We start from the raw sequence: 20,321 nt of genomic DNA, 5'->3' as shown, positions 1-20,321 counted from the left end.
ATCCCCAGCTCACAACCACAATACCTCAAGCTCCAAGAAACAGAAACAGCAGACTGTTCCTGGGGGAGAAGTGTTGAGATATCCTCTTTGAGATGCAGGTGCACAGGAAAGCCCTAAAACTTAAAGTGGAGCAGAAACATTGAGGAAAACCCACCAGCAAGCCACTCCCAACCTAAGAACAGACAGAAATTTAAAGAGAGTAGTGAACCATTGCAATAACAAAATCCAAACTGAGCTCAATTCCTGAGTAGATTTACTCAACCTCCCACAGTAATGGTCTAACAGAAGAAAGTATGTGCTCAACCCCAGGCATAAATTCTGCTTACACCCATCTCCACCATTCTGCACACTGTATCTGGAAATCAATAAAAAAGTAGAACACACACACACACAAAATCGAGGGAAAAAACCCCTCACTGTCAAGAGACAAAGTTAATTCTAGAAAGACTCAGAGATATCCCGGATGTTGAAATTATTGGACAGGGAATTGAAAATAACTGGTTAATATGTTAAAGGTTCTAATGAAAAGACATATGGGATATTTTAGCAGATAAATACAAACAATAAGGAAGAGACACATGAAAATGCCAGAAATGAAACTCTGATAACAGATATGAAAACTGCCCCTGACAGGCTCACCAGTAGACTTGACACAGCTCAGGAAAAAGCCAGTGAAATTAAAGATAAGTCAACAGTAATGCATTCTTTGCATATGAATGTGAGTATGTTCATATTTTCGAGGTAGCCATGCCTTGTAAATCCATGGATTCTATGTTCATAAGCAATTTTAAATAGGAACCTCTCACTCAAAGCATTCCTGAGATAAGGATTCTCCTCCTAATAATAACTATTAGCTTGTTTACCAGAAAAGTCTCTTATTTACATGTCTACAATGCAATTGGACCAGATCACCTGCCTTCGTTCACTCTCAAGAGTGTCCTCCAGACATGATAATGAAATAGTTTGCAGGCTAGCTGCTTACCCTCTTTCTTTCGAATTGCTTGAAAAGTCTGTTGAAATATATCTTGAACTATTGTTTCAAAAGGACTTCATGGGAGGTAAACTTTGAATTCTTTTTTGTCTGTGAATTTCTTTATTGTGCCCCATCATTGATTTATAATGTGTCTGGGTATATAGAATTTGGAACTCAAAGTCAGGTTTTTGCTTGGTTCTTTTTTTTTTTTTTTTTTTGCGGTACGCGGGCCTCTCACTGTTGTGGCCTCTCTCATTGCGGAGCACAGGCTCTGGACGCGCAGGCTCAGCGGCCATGGCTCACCGGCCCAGCCGCTCCACGGCATGTGGGATCTTCCAGGACCGGGGCGTGAACCCATGTCCCTTGCATCGGCAGGCGGACTCTCAACCACTGCGCCACCAGGGAAGACCTGCTTGGTTCTTTATTTTCCCTCAGTTGTTTTAAATTCATTGCTGCTTTGTAGTCTGACGGCAAGTGTTATAGCAGAGAAGTATGATAGTGGTCTTATTTTCGTTCCATTGTAGTTAATCTGATTTCTCTTTTTGGTAGCTTTAGGCACTTTTGTGTAGTGTTGGCACTCTCAAAATTTAAAAAAAAAGCCAAAACAAAACAGATAAGGATATGAACCCCTTTTTATTAATCACTTTTATTAAAGTGTTGGACCCTTTTTGTCTGATGACCAGTGTCTTTTTGTCTACTCTGATTAATTTTATGCTTTCTTTTATTCATTTCTTCCCTTTTACTTTATCTAACTCCCATTAGATAAATGCTGAAAATATTGCCTACATCCTTCATGAGTCTTGTTTCTCTCATATATTTTATATTTTTATCTTTTCTCTGTATATTCTAGATATCCTCAGATTTATCTTCTCTCCCTGTACTGTTCAGTACAGTAGCTGCTAGTCATATGTGGCTAATGAAATTTAAATTAAGTAAAATACCTTTTCACATTTGAGGTGTTCTAGCCACATTTCTGACTTCTACCACTATAGACCGGTTTCATCTCTTCTTGATCTTTGTATAAATGGAATCATAAGTTACATAATTTTTTGTAACTGACTCCTTTTAATCAACACAATGCCTGTAAGACTCACCAATAGTTTTCATTTTTACTTCTGTGTAGTATTCCATTGTATGAATATACCACTGTTTTTATTTAAAGTGAAAATTGAGAAGGACAGGAGCTCATATTTGCCCAGTCTGGTATCTTGCATCAAAAGTTTATGTGGTTCTTATAATATAGTATGTCAAATCTGTCTTATGTTGTATGTGGTTATATAGTCACCCTCAAAAGATTGTGAGTTACTTGAGAAGGGGAATATTTTTATATTGTCATGTTTTCTGTCATTTAAAAGTATCTGACATAGTACCTACTGTGTAGCTGGAATTCAATTAATATATGTCCAAAAGCGGAAACTTTAAGTAAATTTCTGCAGCAAAAAAATGGATGAATTAAAAATAATAGCAAGTTTTTTACCTCAAAGGCTAAATTTGATTTCTCTAACATTAAATGGCATAGCAAATTAAATATGTTATTTATGTGTGCTGATTTATATCTGTGCCCAAATAATACCCCATTTTGGTAATTCACTTAAAGTCTAGCTGCAATGAAAAGAAAACTTTTGAAATTTAACACTTTTTAAACCTGTATTATAGGAACTTTCAGAGAATGTATAATTTATATAAAATTGATGTAGTGAGTTGATTGGGTAGAGAAAAAGTCTTAACATTATTTCCAGGAAGAGTTATTATTACTGACCATTCATAATTATTGTTACTGAAATTCTAGATTATGAGATGATTTAAAGTAACTTTTCCCTGAGTGATCCATTTTTACAAATGGATTGTAACATTAATCTTACAGCATTTGGATAAAGCATTAGCTGGTGAAGATAAATTCAGAACTATTATATTTCATTTGAATGCACCCTGTATGATGGTAGAATTTGATCTGCAGAGGCAAACGAAGATGAAAAAAAATACATGCTCAGAAATATCCATTAGATGTGATTTGCCATAAAGGAGCAATAGCCTTCTGCTTTTGCAGATTGTGCTATGATTGTGTCTTGTTTATTATTTTGGTTTTTTTCTCCTTATATATAAACATATCAATAGCTAGTATTTTTGTGGTAGATTTTTTTTAGATACAAGAGGAGATTTTAGTTAAGACAGCATATGCTTGTTTCTAGTGCATTAAATTCAGACACGTTAAAAATCTGGAGATGTGCTGAGAAAAACAAAATGCCATTAAAGTTTCTGTATCTTTGTGATACCCCCAGGGAGATTTCTCTCAGTTGAAAAGTTAGCTTTCACAAAGCTACTTCCAAAGCCATTCAGCAGTTTGCCTCCTGTTAATGGAACTTTAGTGGAAATGAAACCCAGCACATGAAGCAAACAAAAACAAAATTTCTGTTCAAGATTTCCAAAGATCTTTTGACATAAATTAAATGTCAGAAAGAATGTGAAGAATGTATAACATTTATTAATAATTGAAAATTTACATGATGTTTGAGGGAGGATTTGACACAACTCCCTTCAGTTGTGGGCTATGCTGTCATTCCTATAGCCATTAAAGGAGATAATTTCATGTCTCCACGTGACCACAGTACTATTCAGCAGCAAACAGTGGGATGTGGGTTGGAAGAATTCTACATGTGAATAATCAATTATTCAGAGAGAAGCTATAAGATTATTTCAGAATATTATAGCAGTTAATTGTAAGTAAAATCTCATCCCCTTCCTGAAAAGGGGGATAAAATTCTAAACAAAAGATTAAATTAATTAAGAATAAAACAACATACGATTTCTGTGATAAAATGCATCCTTTGTTTCCCAGAGACCTATACAATATTTGAGATTCATTCAAATATTCTGTCTGACAGAAATAAAGCTAAACAGGAACAAATCTAGACATTCTGAGTCAAACTACATTGTTTTCGTTTAGTTCTGCTTTCTGAAAATCTTTGTTTTGTTTTGAAATAGATACTTTTTATTCACAAGCAGACATTGAATGAATGCTCATTTCTTAACTCTACTTTGATAAAAATGCAAATCATTTTCTGAAACAATAAACAATGTGAGATTAAACACAAATTCTTCAGGAAGCTGTCTTTAGATAAGAACAGTTGGGCTTAGGGGCTTCCCTGGTGGCGCAGTGGTTGAGAGTCCGCCTGCTGATGCAGGGGACACGGGTTCGTGCCCCGGTACGGGAAGATCCCACATGCCGTGGAGCGGCTGGGCCCATGAGCCATGGCCGCTGAGCCTGCGCATCCGGAGCCTGTGCTCCGCAACGGGAGAGGCCACAACAGGGAGAGGCCGGCGTACCGCAAAAAAAAAAAAAAAGAACAATTGGGCTTGTTTTCAAAAATGGCTTTGCCTGGAAAACACTAGATGGTATTCTTGGATCCATCTTTCTGGGGATGATTATTCCATGATAAATGTCAGCAATTTTTCATATCCAAACAATTTCCATCTAAGAGAATCTCCATTTAACTTATCTACTTTTATACAAATTGGCAATTTGTTGGGATTTCTCAGTAATCACTGTCTCAATATAAAAAAGAAAATAATGAAATACCCCCTCTCCCTCCAACACCCCCCACCCCGAGAAAAAGCTGAGCATATCCTTGTGGGTCTGAGAGTGATTTGGATGGAAAATACCTTTAACAATATACTCACTGAAACTTTTGTCTACTGAAAAATAGATTCTAAATTGCAAGAAGTTTGGTCATCAATTATTCATTCAATAATTTATTTTGCTAAAAAGCAAGTAAAAATTCTGAGAAAAGTCAGGAAACAATATTTCTCATACTAAAAAAAATGAGTGATCATCTCTACCTTGTTTAGCTTGAATTCAGTAAGAGCGGAAATTAGTGTTACAACCATGAACCTTCCCTCCACTTAGGAAAACATAGGATAGTTTGATTTTAAAGAATATTTAATTTGTAATATATCCTTCTGTTCTATAACAGAACAGAAGAATACATTTTCTTGAGACTGTGACTTATAGGTCAAAAGCATGTAAAAATTATGAATAAAAAGGTAAGATTAGGGGCTTCCCTGGTGGCGCAGGGGTTGGGAGTCCGCCTGCTGATGCAGGGGACACGGGTTCGTGCCCCGGTCCGGGAGGATCCCACATGCCGCGGAGCGGCTGGGCCCATGAGCCATGGCTGCTGAGCCTGCGCGTCCAGAGCCTGTGCTCTGCAGCGGGAGAGGCCACAAAGGTGAGAGGCCCGCGTACCGCAAAAAAAAAAAAAAGGTAAGATTATAATTCAACTTTGAAATAATACTTTGAGGAAATTAAGTAAACCCAATTTATAATAATAAGAGGAATTCTCGCCTGCCAAATTCCAGAAATTCAATAATATTTACATTTTACTTGAATCATAAAACATGGTGGGTATATATTGATACTTAGACATGGGATATAAACCTGCTTTGATTCAAATCATCCCATTTACTAGCTGTGTATTCTTTGGCAAATTATTTATCTTCTGTGTTGCTTTGATTCCTTAACTGTGAAATGAGGATAATAGTAATATGTACCTTGTAGTACTATTGTGAAGATTACATACATAAATAAGTGAAAGTAAGTAGAGCAATGTTTGGCATTTAGTAAACACTGAACAAAAGTGAGAGGGTATTAGTACTTCCTTAATTTTATGGAGTTTCAGTTCTAACCTAACTCTAAAGGGGGTTTTAATTTTGCTTTGGACGTTTTAGTTTCTTGGAAATCCAAAGTCTTCTATATTTTCTACTGGGATCATTGGATTAGTCCCTGAAGAGGAAGGAATGGAAAAGGGTGGCTCTTAAAGAAAGGAAAAGAGCAGTTCTTCAGAAAGTTAAACACGGAATTCCCATGTGACCCAACAATTCCACTCCTAAGTATGTACCCAAAAGAACTGGAAAATGGACACAGGCAGATTCTTGGACACCAGCGTTCATAGCAGCACTATTCGCAGTAGCCAAATGGGGAACCATATCCAAGTGCTCTGGTGTTAGGTGTTTGGCTTCTGGAGCCAGAATCTCTGGGTTGGAATCCTAGTTCTGTAAACTCACTTTGGTATAGTCTTGGACAATTTACCTAAATCATCTGTTCTTCACTTTCTACATCTGCAAAACTAGGAGGAGTAGTATCTATTTCATGCAGCTGTTGAGAGAATTGAGTTCATAAATCACTATAAAATTACCTTATGCCTAGAATGTAAGTTTAACTGTTATTTGTACCTGTTTTAATCAATGTTTTATTCCTATACATGTTTTTCTGCTCCTGTCTCATGGACAACATGTCTTTTGTATCTTATTGAAGGAGAGCAAGCTAACATTTCTTTGAATTTCTTATTTTATGTGAAAACATTTTCATAAATCTGCTCTATGCCTCCTTTTTATGGTTTATTTTGAATATAAATACTTAAATTCCTTTGAGAGGGGAAAGATTTTTAACGGGCTCAAAGTTTTTTGTTGAGGTATCAACAAAAATTTGTAGATTACACTCGACCTGTTTGCTCCTGAGCTGGTGGAATCCTCTTTTAGATTTACGGCTTAAGGGAGTTTTGGTGTTTGTGCTTCTTAACCCAGCAAACATACTACAGCATTGCAAGGTTTTAACAGAACCTTTCTTAACTCTAATGATTACCTCTTCGAATTGTGGAGGAGCTGAAAAATGCTGATGCCTGAAGTGAGATATTGTCAGCTCTTCCTTGTAGTTATTAGTAAACATCTTCTTGTTTTCCATGAGTTTTTATCTGTTACCCTAAAATAGGAACTTCTGTTTGTAGGCTTTGGGAAGTAGGGTCCATACTTCACTGAACAATTTGAAATTAGGAAAAGGGTTTGGTCTGCACATACATGGCATAGACTCTTCTTTTTTCACTTTGGAGCAGCCTGTCCACAGTATCCAATATACTTTACTACTTCCTACCATAAGCTTGTTGAGGCAGCTCTTTTTCTTAAAGGAGACAGCACACCATTGCCCATGTACTCTGTGGGGACAAATTATTTAGAAGCTTGATTTTGACCACAGGTCAAGCTATGTTCTACAATCTAGTTTTGTTGGTGATAAAGTTAATTTTTTTTTTTTTTTTTTTTTTTTTTTTTGCGGTATGTGGGCCTCGTGCTGTTGTGGCCTCTCCCGTTGCGGAGCACAGGCTCTGGACGCGCAGGCTCAACGGCCATGGCTCACGGGCCCAGCCGCTCCGGGCATGTGGGATCTTCCCGGACCGGGGCACGAACCCGTGTCCCCTGCATCGGCAGGAGGGCTCTCAACCACTGCGCCACCAGGGAAGCCCTAAAGTTAATATTTTTAATAATATGACTTCTGTGCTCTTTCTTTTTTTTCTTTTCCTTCCCTCCCTCCCTTCCTTCCTTCCCTCTTCCTTTCTTTTTTCTCCTCCTCCTTCTCTTCCTTTTCTTTTGTAAATGTTCTGTGTACACATAAGTTTGTTCAAAAGAATGTTGGGTGTAGTGTTCTAAACACGTATTAGATGGGGTTGGTAAATAATGTTTAAATTCATTATAATCTTATTGATTTTTATTTGATTGTTCTATTACTTACTGACAGAGGTGTGTTGAAACCTCCAACTCTGATTAAGAATTTGTCAATTTCTCCTCTTGGGTCCCTCAACTTTTGATACCAAGTATTTTGAAGCCATGTTATTAGGTACATACAAATTCAGGATTGTTATTTCTTCCTGTTGAGTTGACCCTTTAACCATTATGAAATTTCACTTTCTTTAATACTTTTTGTCTTAAAAATCTATTTTGTTTGAAATTATTATAGCCATGTCAGTGTTTGGTTAATGTTTTCATGGTACTTCCTTTTCCATACTTTCTTTGAAGCTATCTGTGTCCTTACATTTATGGCATATTTCTTGTAAACAGCTCAGATTGGGTCTTATTAAGAGCCATTCTGAAAATCTTTGTCTTTTAATAGGGGTGTGCAGTGTAGGAGAGGAAAGACTTTCCCTTTCCTTTCCTAGGTTTGATAGCTGTGTCTATGAAATAAATTGACAACAGGCAGATTAACAAAGAAAATATATTAAAATTTATTACTTTGGAATACTATATGAGGAGAGGCACACAGGAAAAATATGAATACCCAAATAAATAAACTTTGAGAGCTTATATACCATCTTAATAGGGGAGATGAGGAGGGATGTAGGCAACTTAAGAGAGAGTAAATGATTTTTAGGAAAGATGAAAGGTCCCTTAGAAGAATAGATGGTAGATATGATAGTTTGTGACATATTTGTCTGGATGTGGTGTCAACTTCTAGCCTCCTAGTTTGCGATGAATCAAACTTCCCTGGTTGGTGAAACTCCCGGGGAGGGATTTATGACATTTGAGTTCCTTTTGGAGGATCCGTCTTTAGGCAGATAAGGGGAGTTCTTGCATGCAGAAATTATTCTGTGATTTTCTAATGGTGGGTTTTCTATTTCTTGCATTCCTTCTGTATTTATTAATTGGAATTTTCCATAAGAAAGAGTTGTCTCCTTTCATTTATTTAGTTAGTTATTCATTTACTCTTTTATCTTACTATTAGAGGCTCATGAGTACTTATTCTTTGTGTTATAATCTGATATTGTTATTTCTTTCAGTGCTCAAATTGTTCCAGGTTTGGCCATTGGGAGATTGGCAACTGTGTCACTTTGACATGCCCCATCCTTCTTTTATCTTATTAATTAATTAAGTAAGTAAGTATTCCTTTCTTTTTGGTGTCACAAGTCAGTCCAGGCTCATCTTGTATTTTGGTATATTCTCTGTTCTAGTCTCCAAATCAGCCATTTATCCAAGGAGCTCTCTTTCTTTTCATTAGGCAGTTGGATTTAGAAAATAATTTATTAGTGTCTGGAAGTCAGTAGCTCATCAAGCCTGAATCTTATATATAGGTTTGCTGTATTTCTACTCTGCCCATGTTCCAGCTTTTTGTTTAACAGCCAACCACACATGTAGAATTTTTCAGCATATAACATAGTGCTTTCAATCACTGCTACTGTAGGATACATACTGCTCCCCAAAATACTTTTTAGTTGGATAATGATCTAGATGACATGCAATAGGCTAATGATTTAGTTGAACTGGATTGGTCTTCAAAGTGTTAAAAAAAAAGAGCAGATACACTGTCATGGAGTTAGTTTATTTGACATCTGGCCACATGACTGACAAAGGGATGAGTTAGTGAACCATGAGGATGTCTCTATGCTTAAAGTCATATAAAGTAACAATTACATATTAATGAATGAGTCCTGGATATTGTTTTAACATGGATTGATATTTAAGTTATCAAGAATAAGAGGAAAGGAATTGATTTGTGGTCAAGCTCAGATACAGTTGCATTCAGGTACTGTTTCTGGTGAGACAGGAATTCCTAAGCAGTACACAACATGAAGGACTGACAAGGTACACTCAAGCATGGCCAAGAGAGGGAAGAAGACATTTCAGAGGAAAACATAACTAGCTAACCTTAGAGACTATAGAAGAAATAGAAATAATAATTGTTCAAACATAGGTTTCTAACAAAAACAGATGTATAGAATTTGAAAAGAATTTGAAAGAACAGACCTATAGGGTCTTAAGAACAGTTTAACTGTTTACCAACATGTGACTTCAATCAAAAGAAATTGGTCGTTTAGAATATTTAAATTCAACAATCATTTTTTGAGCACTAGGTATATGTCAACTGATAAGCCAGGCATGGAGATGCAGTGAGCATTAGTGGAAATGTCTACCATTACACCCTCCTTACAGTCTCAGCCATTGGTGAGAATGTGGTCTCTACTGAATCAGCCAGACTTCCCCTGGGAATATGAATGCTGAACAGAGGTTAAGAAGGAGATAAATCTGTTAGTGCGAAAGCATTTTGACAACAGAGTTCATGAGTCCTACTAGTTAGAGAACAGCTGCCTGGATTCCAGTGGAGAACAGCGTCTCTCTGAGGTTGGATACCTCACAGGCACTGCCTTGACATAGTGCTCTAGACTCAGATACAGAGATTGAAAGCCCTCTCTTTTCCCTATTTGGCAGAAACTTGCATCTCTGCTGTAAAGACACTCACTCTCCCCCCTACCGCCCCAGGTCTCCTATCATATTCTCTTTATTTTTCTTAGGCTTTTATGGAAGACAGGTTTCTTTGAGCTGTTCTTGCGTTTATAGCTGCCAAAATCTTTGACTAAAGAAATTAAAAAGTCTGGCTACAAAACTGAAATGAAAGAGTCTGCCAGTATGAGGGGACTTTAGAAAGCAAAATAAAATTTACTATATCAAAAAAAGTAATATATTAGAAATTAAGTACTAGATAGAACTTCAATGCAAGAATTTGAAGGTTTATTTTGTAGTCACTCAGTAAAGGTGGTTAAAAGTTAAAAGATGAGGGTGCTCATTGATCTTCTGTCTGCTGACATCCGTACTCCTCTAAATGCCAAATTAGCTTCTACTTTAAAATAGAGGCTAAACCTTCAGTCTGGGATGATCTTGATCCCAGATTAATTACTCTTTGGGAGATCTTGGAATCAGGATTGTGCTGGAGCCCTTCTCGTTCTGATGCTCTGGTTTCAGTTCCCAGTCTCCACTTTGGTTACCCAGTTCCCTGTGCTTAGTGAAACCCCTCATCCATGTTGATAATAACCTGCCTTTCTGAAGTTCTGCAACCACCAGTTGTCAGCACCCTGCTGCTTGATAGCTGGGTAGTTTTTAATTCCCTGATCAGCTCTTTGGATTCATGTTCACAGAATCCATCCTTAGATTAGCATCACCTTATCCATATCCCTACAAGATCCTTCATCATTTGAAATATTTGGACTGGACTTAGAGGACCATTTCAGTCAATTCTGCTTGCATTGAGTCCTGAAAATGACAGAATGGTAACCTAAACATAATTAACAGAAGTTCCTTATCTACTGGCATTTAAACAATCCTTCTTGGATGTCCTTGCTTCTGCCCTTATTCTGGATATTTAGGTAAGGTATTAATCAAAATGAAAAAAAGAATCTTGAAGGGGACAAAAGATTCCTTTCTCCCTGGGAATTTACCAATTTCAACAACACTGCTGTTAAATGAAACTGATTTGTGTTTTACCATTGTGAGCTGGTTGTAGTGCTTAGTTTCTTTATTAGAAGATGATTTCAAAGGGGCAGCACAAATTTGTCTTGCAATAAGATAAACAGACTTAAGGTCAAGAAGCCACTGCCAAAGAGATTGTTTGCTGAGAACTGAAGACAGGCTTCCTGTTTCAAATGGTATCTAGGGAAATTTCCATTAACCCCAATGCCAGTAGAATGAAAGTGAAATTGGTAGGTCAGCAATGCTACACCAACATAAAGTAGGTAGAAATTTACTTTGTCTCTCTATTTCTGTCTGCAGTTTATCCAAAAATTCAAAGTCTATAGCAAATGAAAAAGCAGAGTAGCCATTTCTCTCCAGCAAAAACATATTACTAACTGGTCTCCAAATCCCACATATCACATTCTAGATTCATTAGGTGGGCACAGCTCTCAAAAAATGGGTATGGAAGTGACAAATTATAACCATGCAGTCATACTTTATCCATATATTTAATCCCATAAAACTTACAGGATACAGGAAGAATCCTGGTAGCAGACAGAGAGAGGATTTTAATTTTTCACAGGGTTCAGAGTGTTTAATAAATACTAGGAAATTTGTTGCCAGTAGACCTGTCTTGCACTTAATATTAAAAGAAGTTCTTCAGAGAGAGGAAAATAGTATGGATCAGAAACTCAGATCTACATAAAGAAAGAAAGATCAGTGAGAAGATTTAATGAAGCAAAAATGAACACTTTTTTTTCTATTTTAAGTTGTTCTAATAGATAGCTAAAAACTAATAGCAACAGTGTTTCAATTATGCATGCTTATATATACAGGGAAGGAGGGAAAAATTAGGATTTTTTAAAATTATAAGATACAACCTGTAAAGTGGTATAGTGTTATTGATAAGCTGTAACTGTATATGATAAACTCTAGGGCAACCATTTAAAAAACTAACAAAAGTAAACTGTAAGCTAAAAAATTATAGGAAAATGTAATAACAAAACGTTCGACTAAACCATAAAAGGCAGGAAAAGAATGGAAGTCAAAAACAGGAACACACAACAAGGTCAACTCATAGAAAACAGTAATAGGTGTGGTAGATATTAATCCAAATCTTTTGAACATTTTGAACATTGGTCTAAATGTACCAATTAAAAGACAGAGATTGTCATAGTGGATCAAAAAGCAAAATCCAACAATATGTTGTCTATAGGAAACCCATTTTAAATATAAAGACATACATAGATTTAAAAAGTTAATGGATGGATGGAAAAAATATACCATGCTAATGCTAACCAAAAGAAAGCAGGAGTAACTTTATTAATATCAGACAGGGCAGATTTCAAAGTAAGGAAAGTTATCAGGGACAAAGAAGGTCATTACATAAGGATGAAGGGGTTAATTCTCTAAGAAGACATAATGACCCTTAATGTGTATATACTTAACAACAGAGCATCAAACTATGTGAGGCAAAAGTTGATAGAACTGCAAGAGAAATAATAGATGAATCCACTATTATAGTTGGATGCAAACACCTCTCTATTGGAAAGGGACAGATTCAGCAGGAAGAAAATTAGTAAAGACATAGTTGAACTCAACAACACCATAACTCACTGGACATAGTTTATAGATTATTTCATGCAACATCAGAAGAATACACATTCTTCTCAAGCTCACGTGAAACACTCACTGAGATAGACCACATTGTGGGTCATAAAACATAACTAAAAAAATTTAAAAAAAAGAAAACTTACAATGTCTGCTCTAAGACCACAATGGAATTAAACTAGAAATCAATAATAAAATGTTAACTGGAAAACCTCAAAATAGATGGAGGTGAAAAAGCACACTTCTAAATAATACATGGGTCAAAGAAGAAATCTCAGGAGAAATAAAGAAAACATTTTGAACTAAATGAAAATGAAATGACAGCATCAAAATTTGTGGGACACAGCAAAAACAGTGTTTATAGGAAATTTATAGCATTCAATGTGTATATTAGAAAAGAAGAGAGGAGTTTGGTTCAAGATGGCAGAGTAGAAGGACGTACTCTCCCTCTTGTGAGAACACTGGAACCACAAGTAATTACTGAACAATCATCAACAGGAAGACACTGGAACTCACCAAAAAAGATACCCCACATCCAAAGACAAAGGAAAAGCCACAGTGAGACGGTAGGAGGGGCGCAATCACAATAAGACCAAATCCCATAACTGCTGAGTGGGTAACTCACGAACTGGAGAACACTTATACCACAGAAGTCCACCCACTGGAGTGAAGGTTCTGAGCCCCACATCAGGCTTCCAAACCTGGGGGTCTGGCAACAGGATGAAGAATTCCTAGATTATCAGACTTTGAAGGTTAGTGGGATTTGATTGCAGGACTTCGACAGGACTGGGGAAAACAGAGATGCCACTCTTGGAGAGCACAAAGTAATGTGTTCATCAGGAACCAGGGGAAGGAGCAGTGACCCCATAGGAGACTGAATGAGACCTACCTGCTAGTGTTGGAGGGTCTCCTGCAGAGACGGGGGGTGGCTGTGTCTTAATGTGAGGACAAGGACACTGGCAGCAGAAGTACTGGGAAATACTCCTTGGCGTGAGCCCTCCCAGAGTCTGCCACTGGCCCCAACAAAGAGCCCAGGTAGGATCCAGTGTTGGGTTGCCTCAGGCCAAACAGTCAACAGGGAGGGAACCCAGCCCCACCCATCAACAGACAAGCAGATTAAAGTTTTACTGAGCTCTGACCACCAGAGCAACAGCCAGCTCTACCCACCGCCAGTCCCTCCCATCAGGAAACTTCCACAAACCTCTCAGCTTCATCTACCAGAGGGCAGACATCAGAAGCAAGAAGAACTACAGTCCTGTAGCCTGTGGAAGAGAAACCACATTCACAGAAAGGTAGACAAGATGAAAAGGCAGAGGGCTATGTACCAGATGAAGGAACAAGATAAAACCCCAGAAAAACAACTAAATGAAGTGGAGATAGGCAAACTTCCAGAAAAAGAATTCAGAATAATGATAGGGAAGATGATCCAGGACCTCAGAAAAACAATGGAGGCAAAGATGGAGAAGATGCAAGAAATGTTAAAAAAAGACCCAGAAGAATTAAAGAACAAACAAACAGAGATGAAAAATACACTAGAAGGAATCAGTAGCAGAATAACTAAGGCGGAAGAACGGATAAGTGACCTGGAAGACAGAATGGTGGAATTCACTGCTGCAGAACAGAATAAAGAAAAAAGAATGAAAAGAAATGAACACAGCCTAAGAGACCTCTGGGACAATGTTAAACACAACAACATTCGCATTATAGAGGTCCCAGAAGGAGAAGAGAGAGAGAAAGGACCTGAGAAAATATTTGAAGAGATTATAGTCAAAAACTTCCCTAACATGGGAAAGTAAATAGCCACCCAAGTAAGGAAGCACAGAGTCCCATACAGGATAAACCCAAGGAGAAACATGTGGAGACACATAGTAATCAAATTGGCAAAAATTAAAGACAAAAAAAAATTATTGAAAGCAACAAGGGAAAAATGACAACTGACATACAAGGGAACTCCCATAAGGTTAACAGCTGATTTCTCAGCAGAAACTCTACAAGCCAGAAGGGAGTAGCATGATATACTTAAAGTGATGAAAGGGAAGACCTACAACCAAGAGTACTTTACCTGGCAAGGATCTCATTCAGATTCGATGGAGAAATCAAAAGCTTTATAGACAAACAAAAGCTAAGAGAATTCAGCACCACCAAACCAGCTGTACAACAAATGCTAAAGAAACTTCTGTAAGTGGGAAAGACAAGAGAAGAAAAAGACCTACAAAAACAAACCCAAAACAATTAAGAAAATGGTCAGAGGAACATACATATCAATAATTACCTTAAATGTGAATGGATTAAATGCAACAACCAAAAGTCAAAGGCTTGCTGAATGGATACAAAAACAAGACCCATATATATGCTGTCTACGAGAGACCCACTTCAGACATAGGGACACATACAGACTGAAAGTGAGGGGATGGAAAAAGATATTCCATGCAAATGGAAATCAAAAGAAAGCTGGAGTAGCAATACTCATATAAGATAAAATAGACTTTAAAATAAAGAACGTTACAAGAGACATGGAAGGACATTGCACAATGATCAAGGGATCAATACAAGAAGAAGATTGAACGATTATAAATATATATGCACCTAACATAGGAGCACCTCAATACATAAGGCAACTGCTAACAGCTATAAAAGAGGAAATTGACAGTAACACAATAATAGTGGGGGACATTAACACCTCACTGACACCAATGGACAGATCATCCAAACAGAAAATAAATAAGGAAACAGAAGCTTTAAATGACAAAATAAACCAGATAGGTTTAATTGATAATTATAGGACATTCCTTCCCAAAACAGCAGATTACACTTTCTTCGCAAGTGCGCACAGAACGTTCTCCAGGATAGATCACATCTTGTGTTACAAATCAAACCTCGGTAAATTTAAGAAAACTGAAATCATATCAAGCATCTTTTCTGACCACAATGCTATGAGATAAGAAATCAATTACAGGGAAAAAATGTAAAAAACACAAATACATGGAGGCTAAACAATAAGTTACTAAATAACCAAGACATCACTGAAGAAATCAAAGAGGAAATCAAAAAATACCTAGAGACAAATGACAGTGAAAACACAATGATCCAAAACCTATGGGATGCAGCAACAGCAGTTCTAAGAGGGAAGTTTATAGCTATACAAGCCTACCTTAAGAAACAAGAAAAATCTCAAATAATCTAACATTACACCTAAAGGAACTAGAGAAAGAAGAACAAACAAAACCCAAAGTTAGTAGAAGGAAAGAAATCATGAGGATCAGAACAGAAATAAATGAAATAGAAAGAAAGAAAAGAATAGTAAAGATCAGTAAAGCTAAAAGCTGGTTCTTTGAGAAGATAAACAAAATTGATAAACCATTAGCCAGACTCATCAAGAAAAAGAGGGAGAGGACTCAAATCAATAAAATTAGAAATGAACGAGGAGAAGTTACAACAGACACCGCAGAAATACAAAGCATCCTAAGACATTACTATAAGCAACTCTATGCCAATAAAATGGAAAACCTGTAAGAAATGGACAAATTGTGAGAAAGGTATAACCTTCTAAGACTGAACCAGCTAGAAATAGAAAATATGAACAGACCAGACACAAGTAATGAAATTAAAACAGTGATTTAAAATCTTCCAACAAACAAAAGTCCAGGACCAGATGGCTTCAAGGTGAAGTCTATCAAACATTCAGAGAAGAGCTAACACCCATCCTTCTCAAACTCTTCCAAAAAATTGCAGAGGAAGGAACACTCTCAAACTCATTCTATGAGGCCACCATCACCCTGATACCAAAACCAGACAAAGATACTACAAAAAAAGAAAATTACAGACCAATATCACTGATGACTATAGATGCAAAAATCCTCAACAAATTACTAGCAAACAGAATCCAATGACACTTTAAAAGGATCATACACGATGATCAACTGGGATTTATCCCTGGGATGCAAGGATTCTTCAAAATATGCAAATCAATGAATGTGATACACCATATTAACAAATTGAAGAAGAGAAACCATATGATCATCTCAATAGATGGAGAAAAAGTTTTTGACAAAATTCAACACCTATTTATGATAAAAACTCCCCAGAAAGTGGGCATAGAGGGAACCTACCTCAACATAATAAAGGCCATATACGACAGACCCACAGCAAACATCATTCTCAATGGTGAAAAACTGAAAGCATTTCCTCTAAGATCAGGAACAAGACAAGGATGTCCACTCTCACCATTATTATTCAACATATTTCTGGAAGTCCTAGCCATGGCAATCAGAGAAAAAAAGAAATAAGAGGAATACAAATTGGAAAATAAGAAGTAAAACTGTCACTGTTTGCAGATGACATGATACTATATATAGAGAATCCTAAAATGCCACCAGGAAACTACTAGAGCTAATCAATGAATTTGGTAAAGTTGCAGGATACAAAATTAGTGCACAGAAATCTCTTGCATTCCTATACACTAATCATGAAATATCTGAAAGAGAAATTAAGGAAACACTCCCATTTACCACTGCAACAAAAGAAATAAAATACCTAGGAATAAACCTGTCTTGGGAGACAAGAGACCTGTATGCAGAAAACTATAAGACAATAATGAAAGAAATTAAAGATGATACCAACAGATGGAGAGATATACCATATTCTTGGATTGGAAGAATCAATATTGTGAAAACGACTATAGTACCCAAAGCAATCGACAGATTCAATCCAATCCCTATCAAATTACCAATGTCATTTTTTATGGAACTAGAACAAAAAAATCTTAAAATTTGTATGGAGACACAAAAGACCCCAAATAGCCAAAGCACTCTTGAAGGAGGAAAATGGAGCTGGAGGAATCAGACTCCCTGACTTCAGACTATATTACACAGCTACAGTAATCAAGATAGTATGGTACTGGCACAAAAACAGAAATATAGATCAATGGAACAAGATAGAAAGCCCAGAGATAAACCCACACACCTATGGTCAACTAATCTATGACAAAGGAGGCAAGGATATACAATGGAGAAAAGACAGTCTCTTAAATAAGCTGTGCTGGAAAACTGGACAGCTACATGTAAAAGAATGAAATTAGAACACTCCCTAACACTATACACAAAAATAAACTGAAAATGAATTAGAGACCTAAATGTAAGACCGGGCACTATAAAACTCTTAGGGGAAAACATAGGAAGAACACTCTTTGACATAAATCACAGCAAGATCTTTTTTGATCCACCTCCTAGAGTAATGGAAATAAAAACAAAAATAAACAAATGGGACTTAATGAAACTTCAAAGCTTTTGCACAGCAAAGACAAAAGAGAACCCTCAGAATGGGAGAAAATATTTGCAAACGAATCAACAGACAAAGGAATAATCTCCAAAATATATAAAAACCTCATGCAGCTCAATATTAAAAAAAAAACCCAATCCAAAACTGGGCAGAAGACCTAAGTAGACATTTCTCCAATGAAGACATACAGATGGCCAAGAAGCATATGAAAAGCTGCTCAACATCACTAATTATTAGAGAAATGCAAATCAAAACTACAATGAGGTATCACCTCACATCAGTTAGAATGGGCATCATCAGAAAATCTACAAACAACAAATGCTGGAGAGGGTGTGGAGAAAAGGGAACCCTCTTGCACTGTTGGTGGGAATGTAAATTGATGCAGCCACTATGGAGAACAGTATGGCGGTTTGTTATAAAACTAAAAATAGAATTACCATATGACCCAGCAACCTCACTACTGGGCATATACCCAGAGAAAACCATAATTCAAAAAGACACATGCACCCCAGTGTTCACTGCAACACTATTTACAATAGCCAGGTCATGGAATCAACCTAAATGCCCATCGACAGACCACTGGATAAAGAAGATGTAGTACATATATACAATGGAATATTACTCAGCCATAAAAATGAACGAAATTGAGTCATTTGTAGAGACGTGGATGGATCTAGAGAGTGTCATACAGAGTGAAGTAAGTCAGAAAGAGAAAAACAAGTATATTAACACATATATGCGGAACCTAGAAAAATGATACAGATGAACTGGTTTGCAGGGCAGAAGTTGAGACACAGATGTAGAGAACAAATGTATGGACATGGTGGGGGGTGGTGGTGGGGTGGTGTGATTAATTGGGTGATTGGGATTGACATGTATACACTGATGTGTATAAAGTGGATGACTAATAAGAACCTGCTGTATAAAAAATAAATAAAATTCAAAAAAAGAAAAACGAAGCAAGATCTAAAATCAAGAATCTTGGCTTGCACCATAGAAAGTGAGGACATCTCTATAGACCCCATGGACATTGAAAGGATCCTAAAGGAATCCTATGAACTATTGTGTGCTCACAAATTTGAGCAAATGGATCAGCTCCTGGAAAGGCACTATCTGTCAACACTCACACAAAAAGAAATAGACCATCTAAATAGGTCTGTATCTGTTAAATAAATTGAATCAATAATTAATAGCCTTCCAAAACAGAATGCACCAGGTGCAGATGGGTTTTTTGGTGAATTCTACAAATATTTAAGGAAGAAATTATACCAGTTCTCTACAATATCTTTCAGAGAATAGAAGCAGAGAGAATACTTCCTAACTCATTATTTGAGGCCAGCATTATTGTAATACCAAATCCAGACCAGACAGTGCAAGAATAAAAACTACAGACCAATATCTCTCATAATCATAGATGTAAAAATGATTAATACAATATTAGCAAATTAAACCCAATAATGTATAAAAAGAATTACATACCATGACCAAGTGGGATTTATCCAGGTATGCAAAGCTGGATTGACATTTGAATATCAATTAATGTCATCAGTCACATCAACAGACTAAAGAAAATCCCATGATCATATCATTTGATGCAGGAAAAGCATTTCGCAAAATCCAACACCTATTTATGATAAAAACTCACAGTAAACTAGGAATAGAGGGGAACTTCCTCAACTTAATAAAGACTATCTACAAGAAACATCATATTTAATACTGAGAAACTTGAAACTTTCACACCAAGATCAGAAACAAGACAAGGATGTCTTCTCTCACCAATGCTTTCAACACTGTACTTGAAAGTCTTTGCTAATGCAATTAGAGTAGAAAAGGAAATAAAATGCATGCAGATTGGGTAGAAAGAAATAAAACAGTCTCTTTGTAGATGATGTGTTTGTTTGCCTAGAAAATCTGAAAGAACCAATAAGGCAAGGTAAAGGTAAACTATGGACTTTGGTTGATTATGATGTGTCAGTGTAAATTCATCACTTGTAACACATGTACCACTCTGGTGGGGTAAATTGATAGTTGGGGGAGGGTTATAGATGAGTGGTTCAGTGGTTATATGGGAAATTTGTGTAAATTACTGTCAATTTTTTTGTGAAACTAAAACTACTCTGAAAGCTAAAAAAATCTTTTTGCACAGCAAAGGAAACTACCAACAAAATGAAAAGGCAACTGACAGAATAGGAGAAATAATTGTAAATCACGTATCTGATAAGGGGTTAATATCCAAAATACCTAAAGAACGCATACAACTCAAAGTTGAAAAAAAACCAAACAATCCTACAAGTAAAATAATTTTTTGGTAATCATGTATGATGATGGTTGTTAACTAGACTTATATTGGTGATCATTTTGCAACATAAACAAATACTGAATCATCATGTTGTACATCTGAAACTAACATAATGTTATGTCA

The sequence above is a fragment of the Hyperoodon ampullatus genome (genome assembly GCF_949752795.1).
Source record: "Hyperoodon ampullatus genome assembly, chromosome: 20".
Taxonomy (NCBI): domain Eukaryota; kingdom Metazoa; phylum Chordata; class Mammalia; order Artiodactyla; family Ziphiidae; genus Hyperoodon; species Hyperoodon ampullatus.
Note: the sequence above shows the minus strand (reverse complement) of the source record.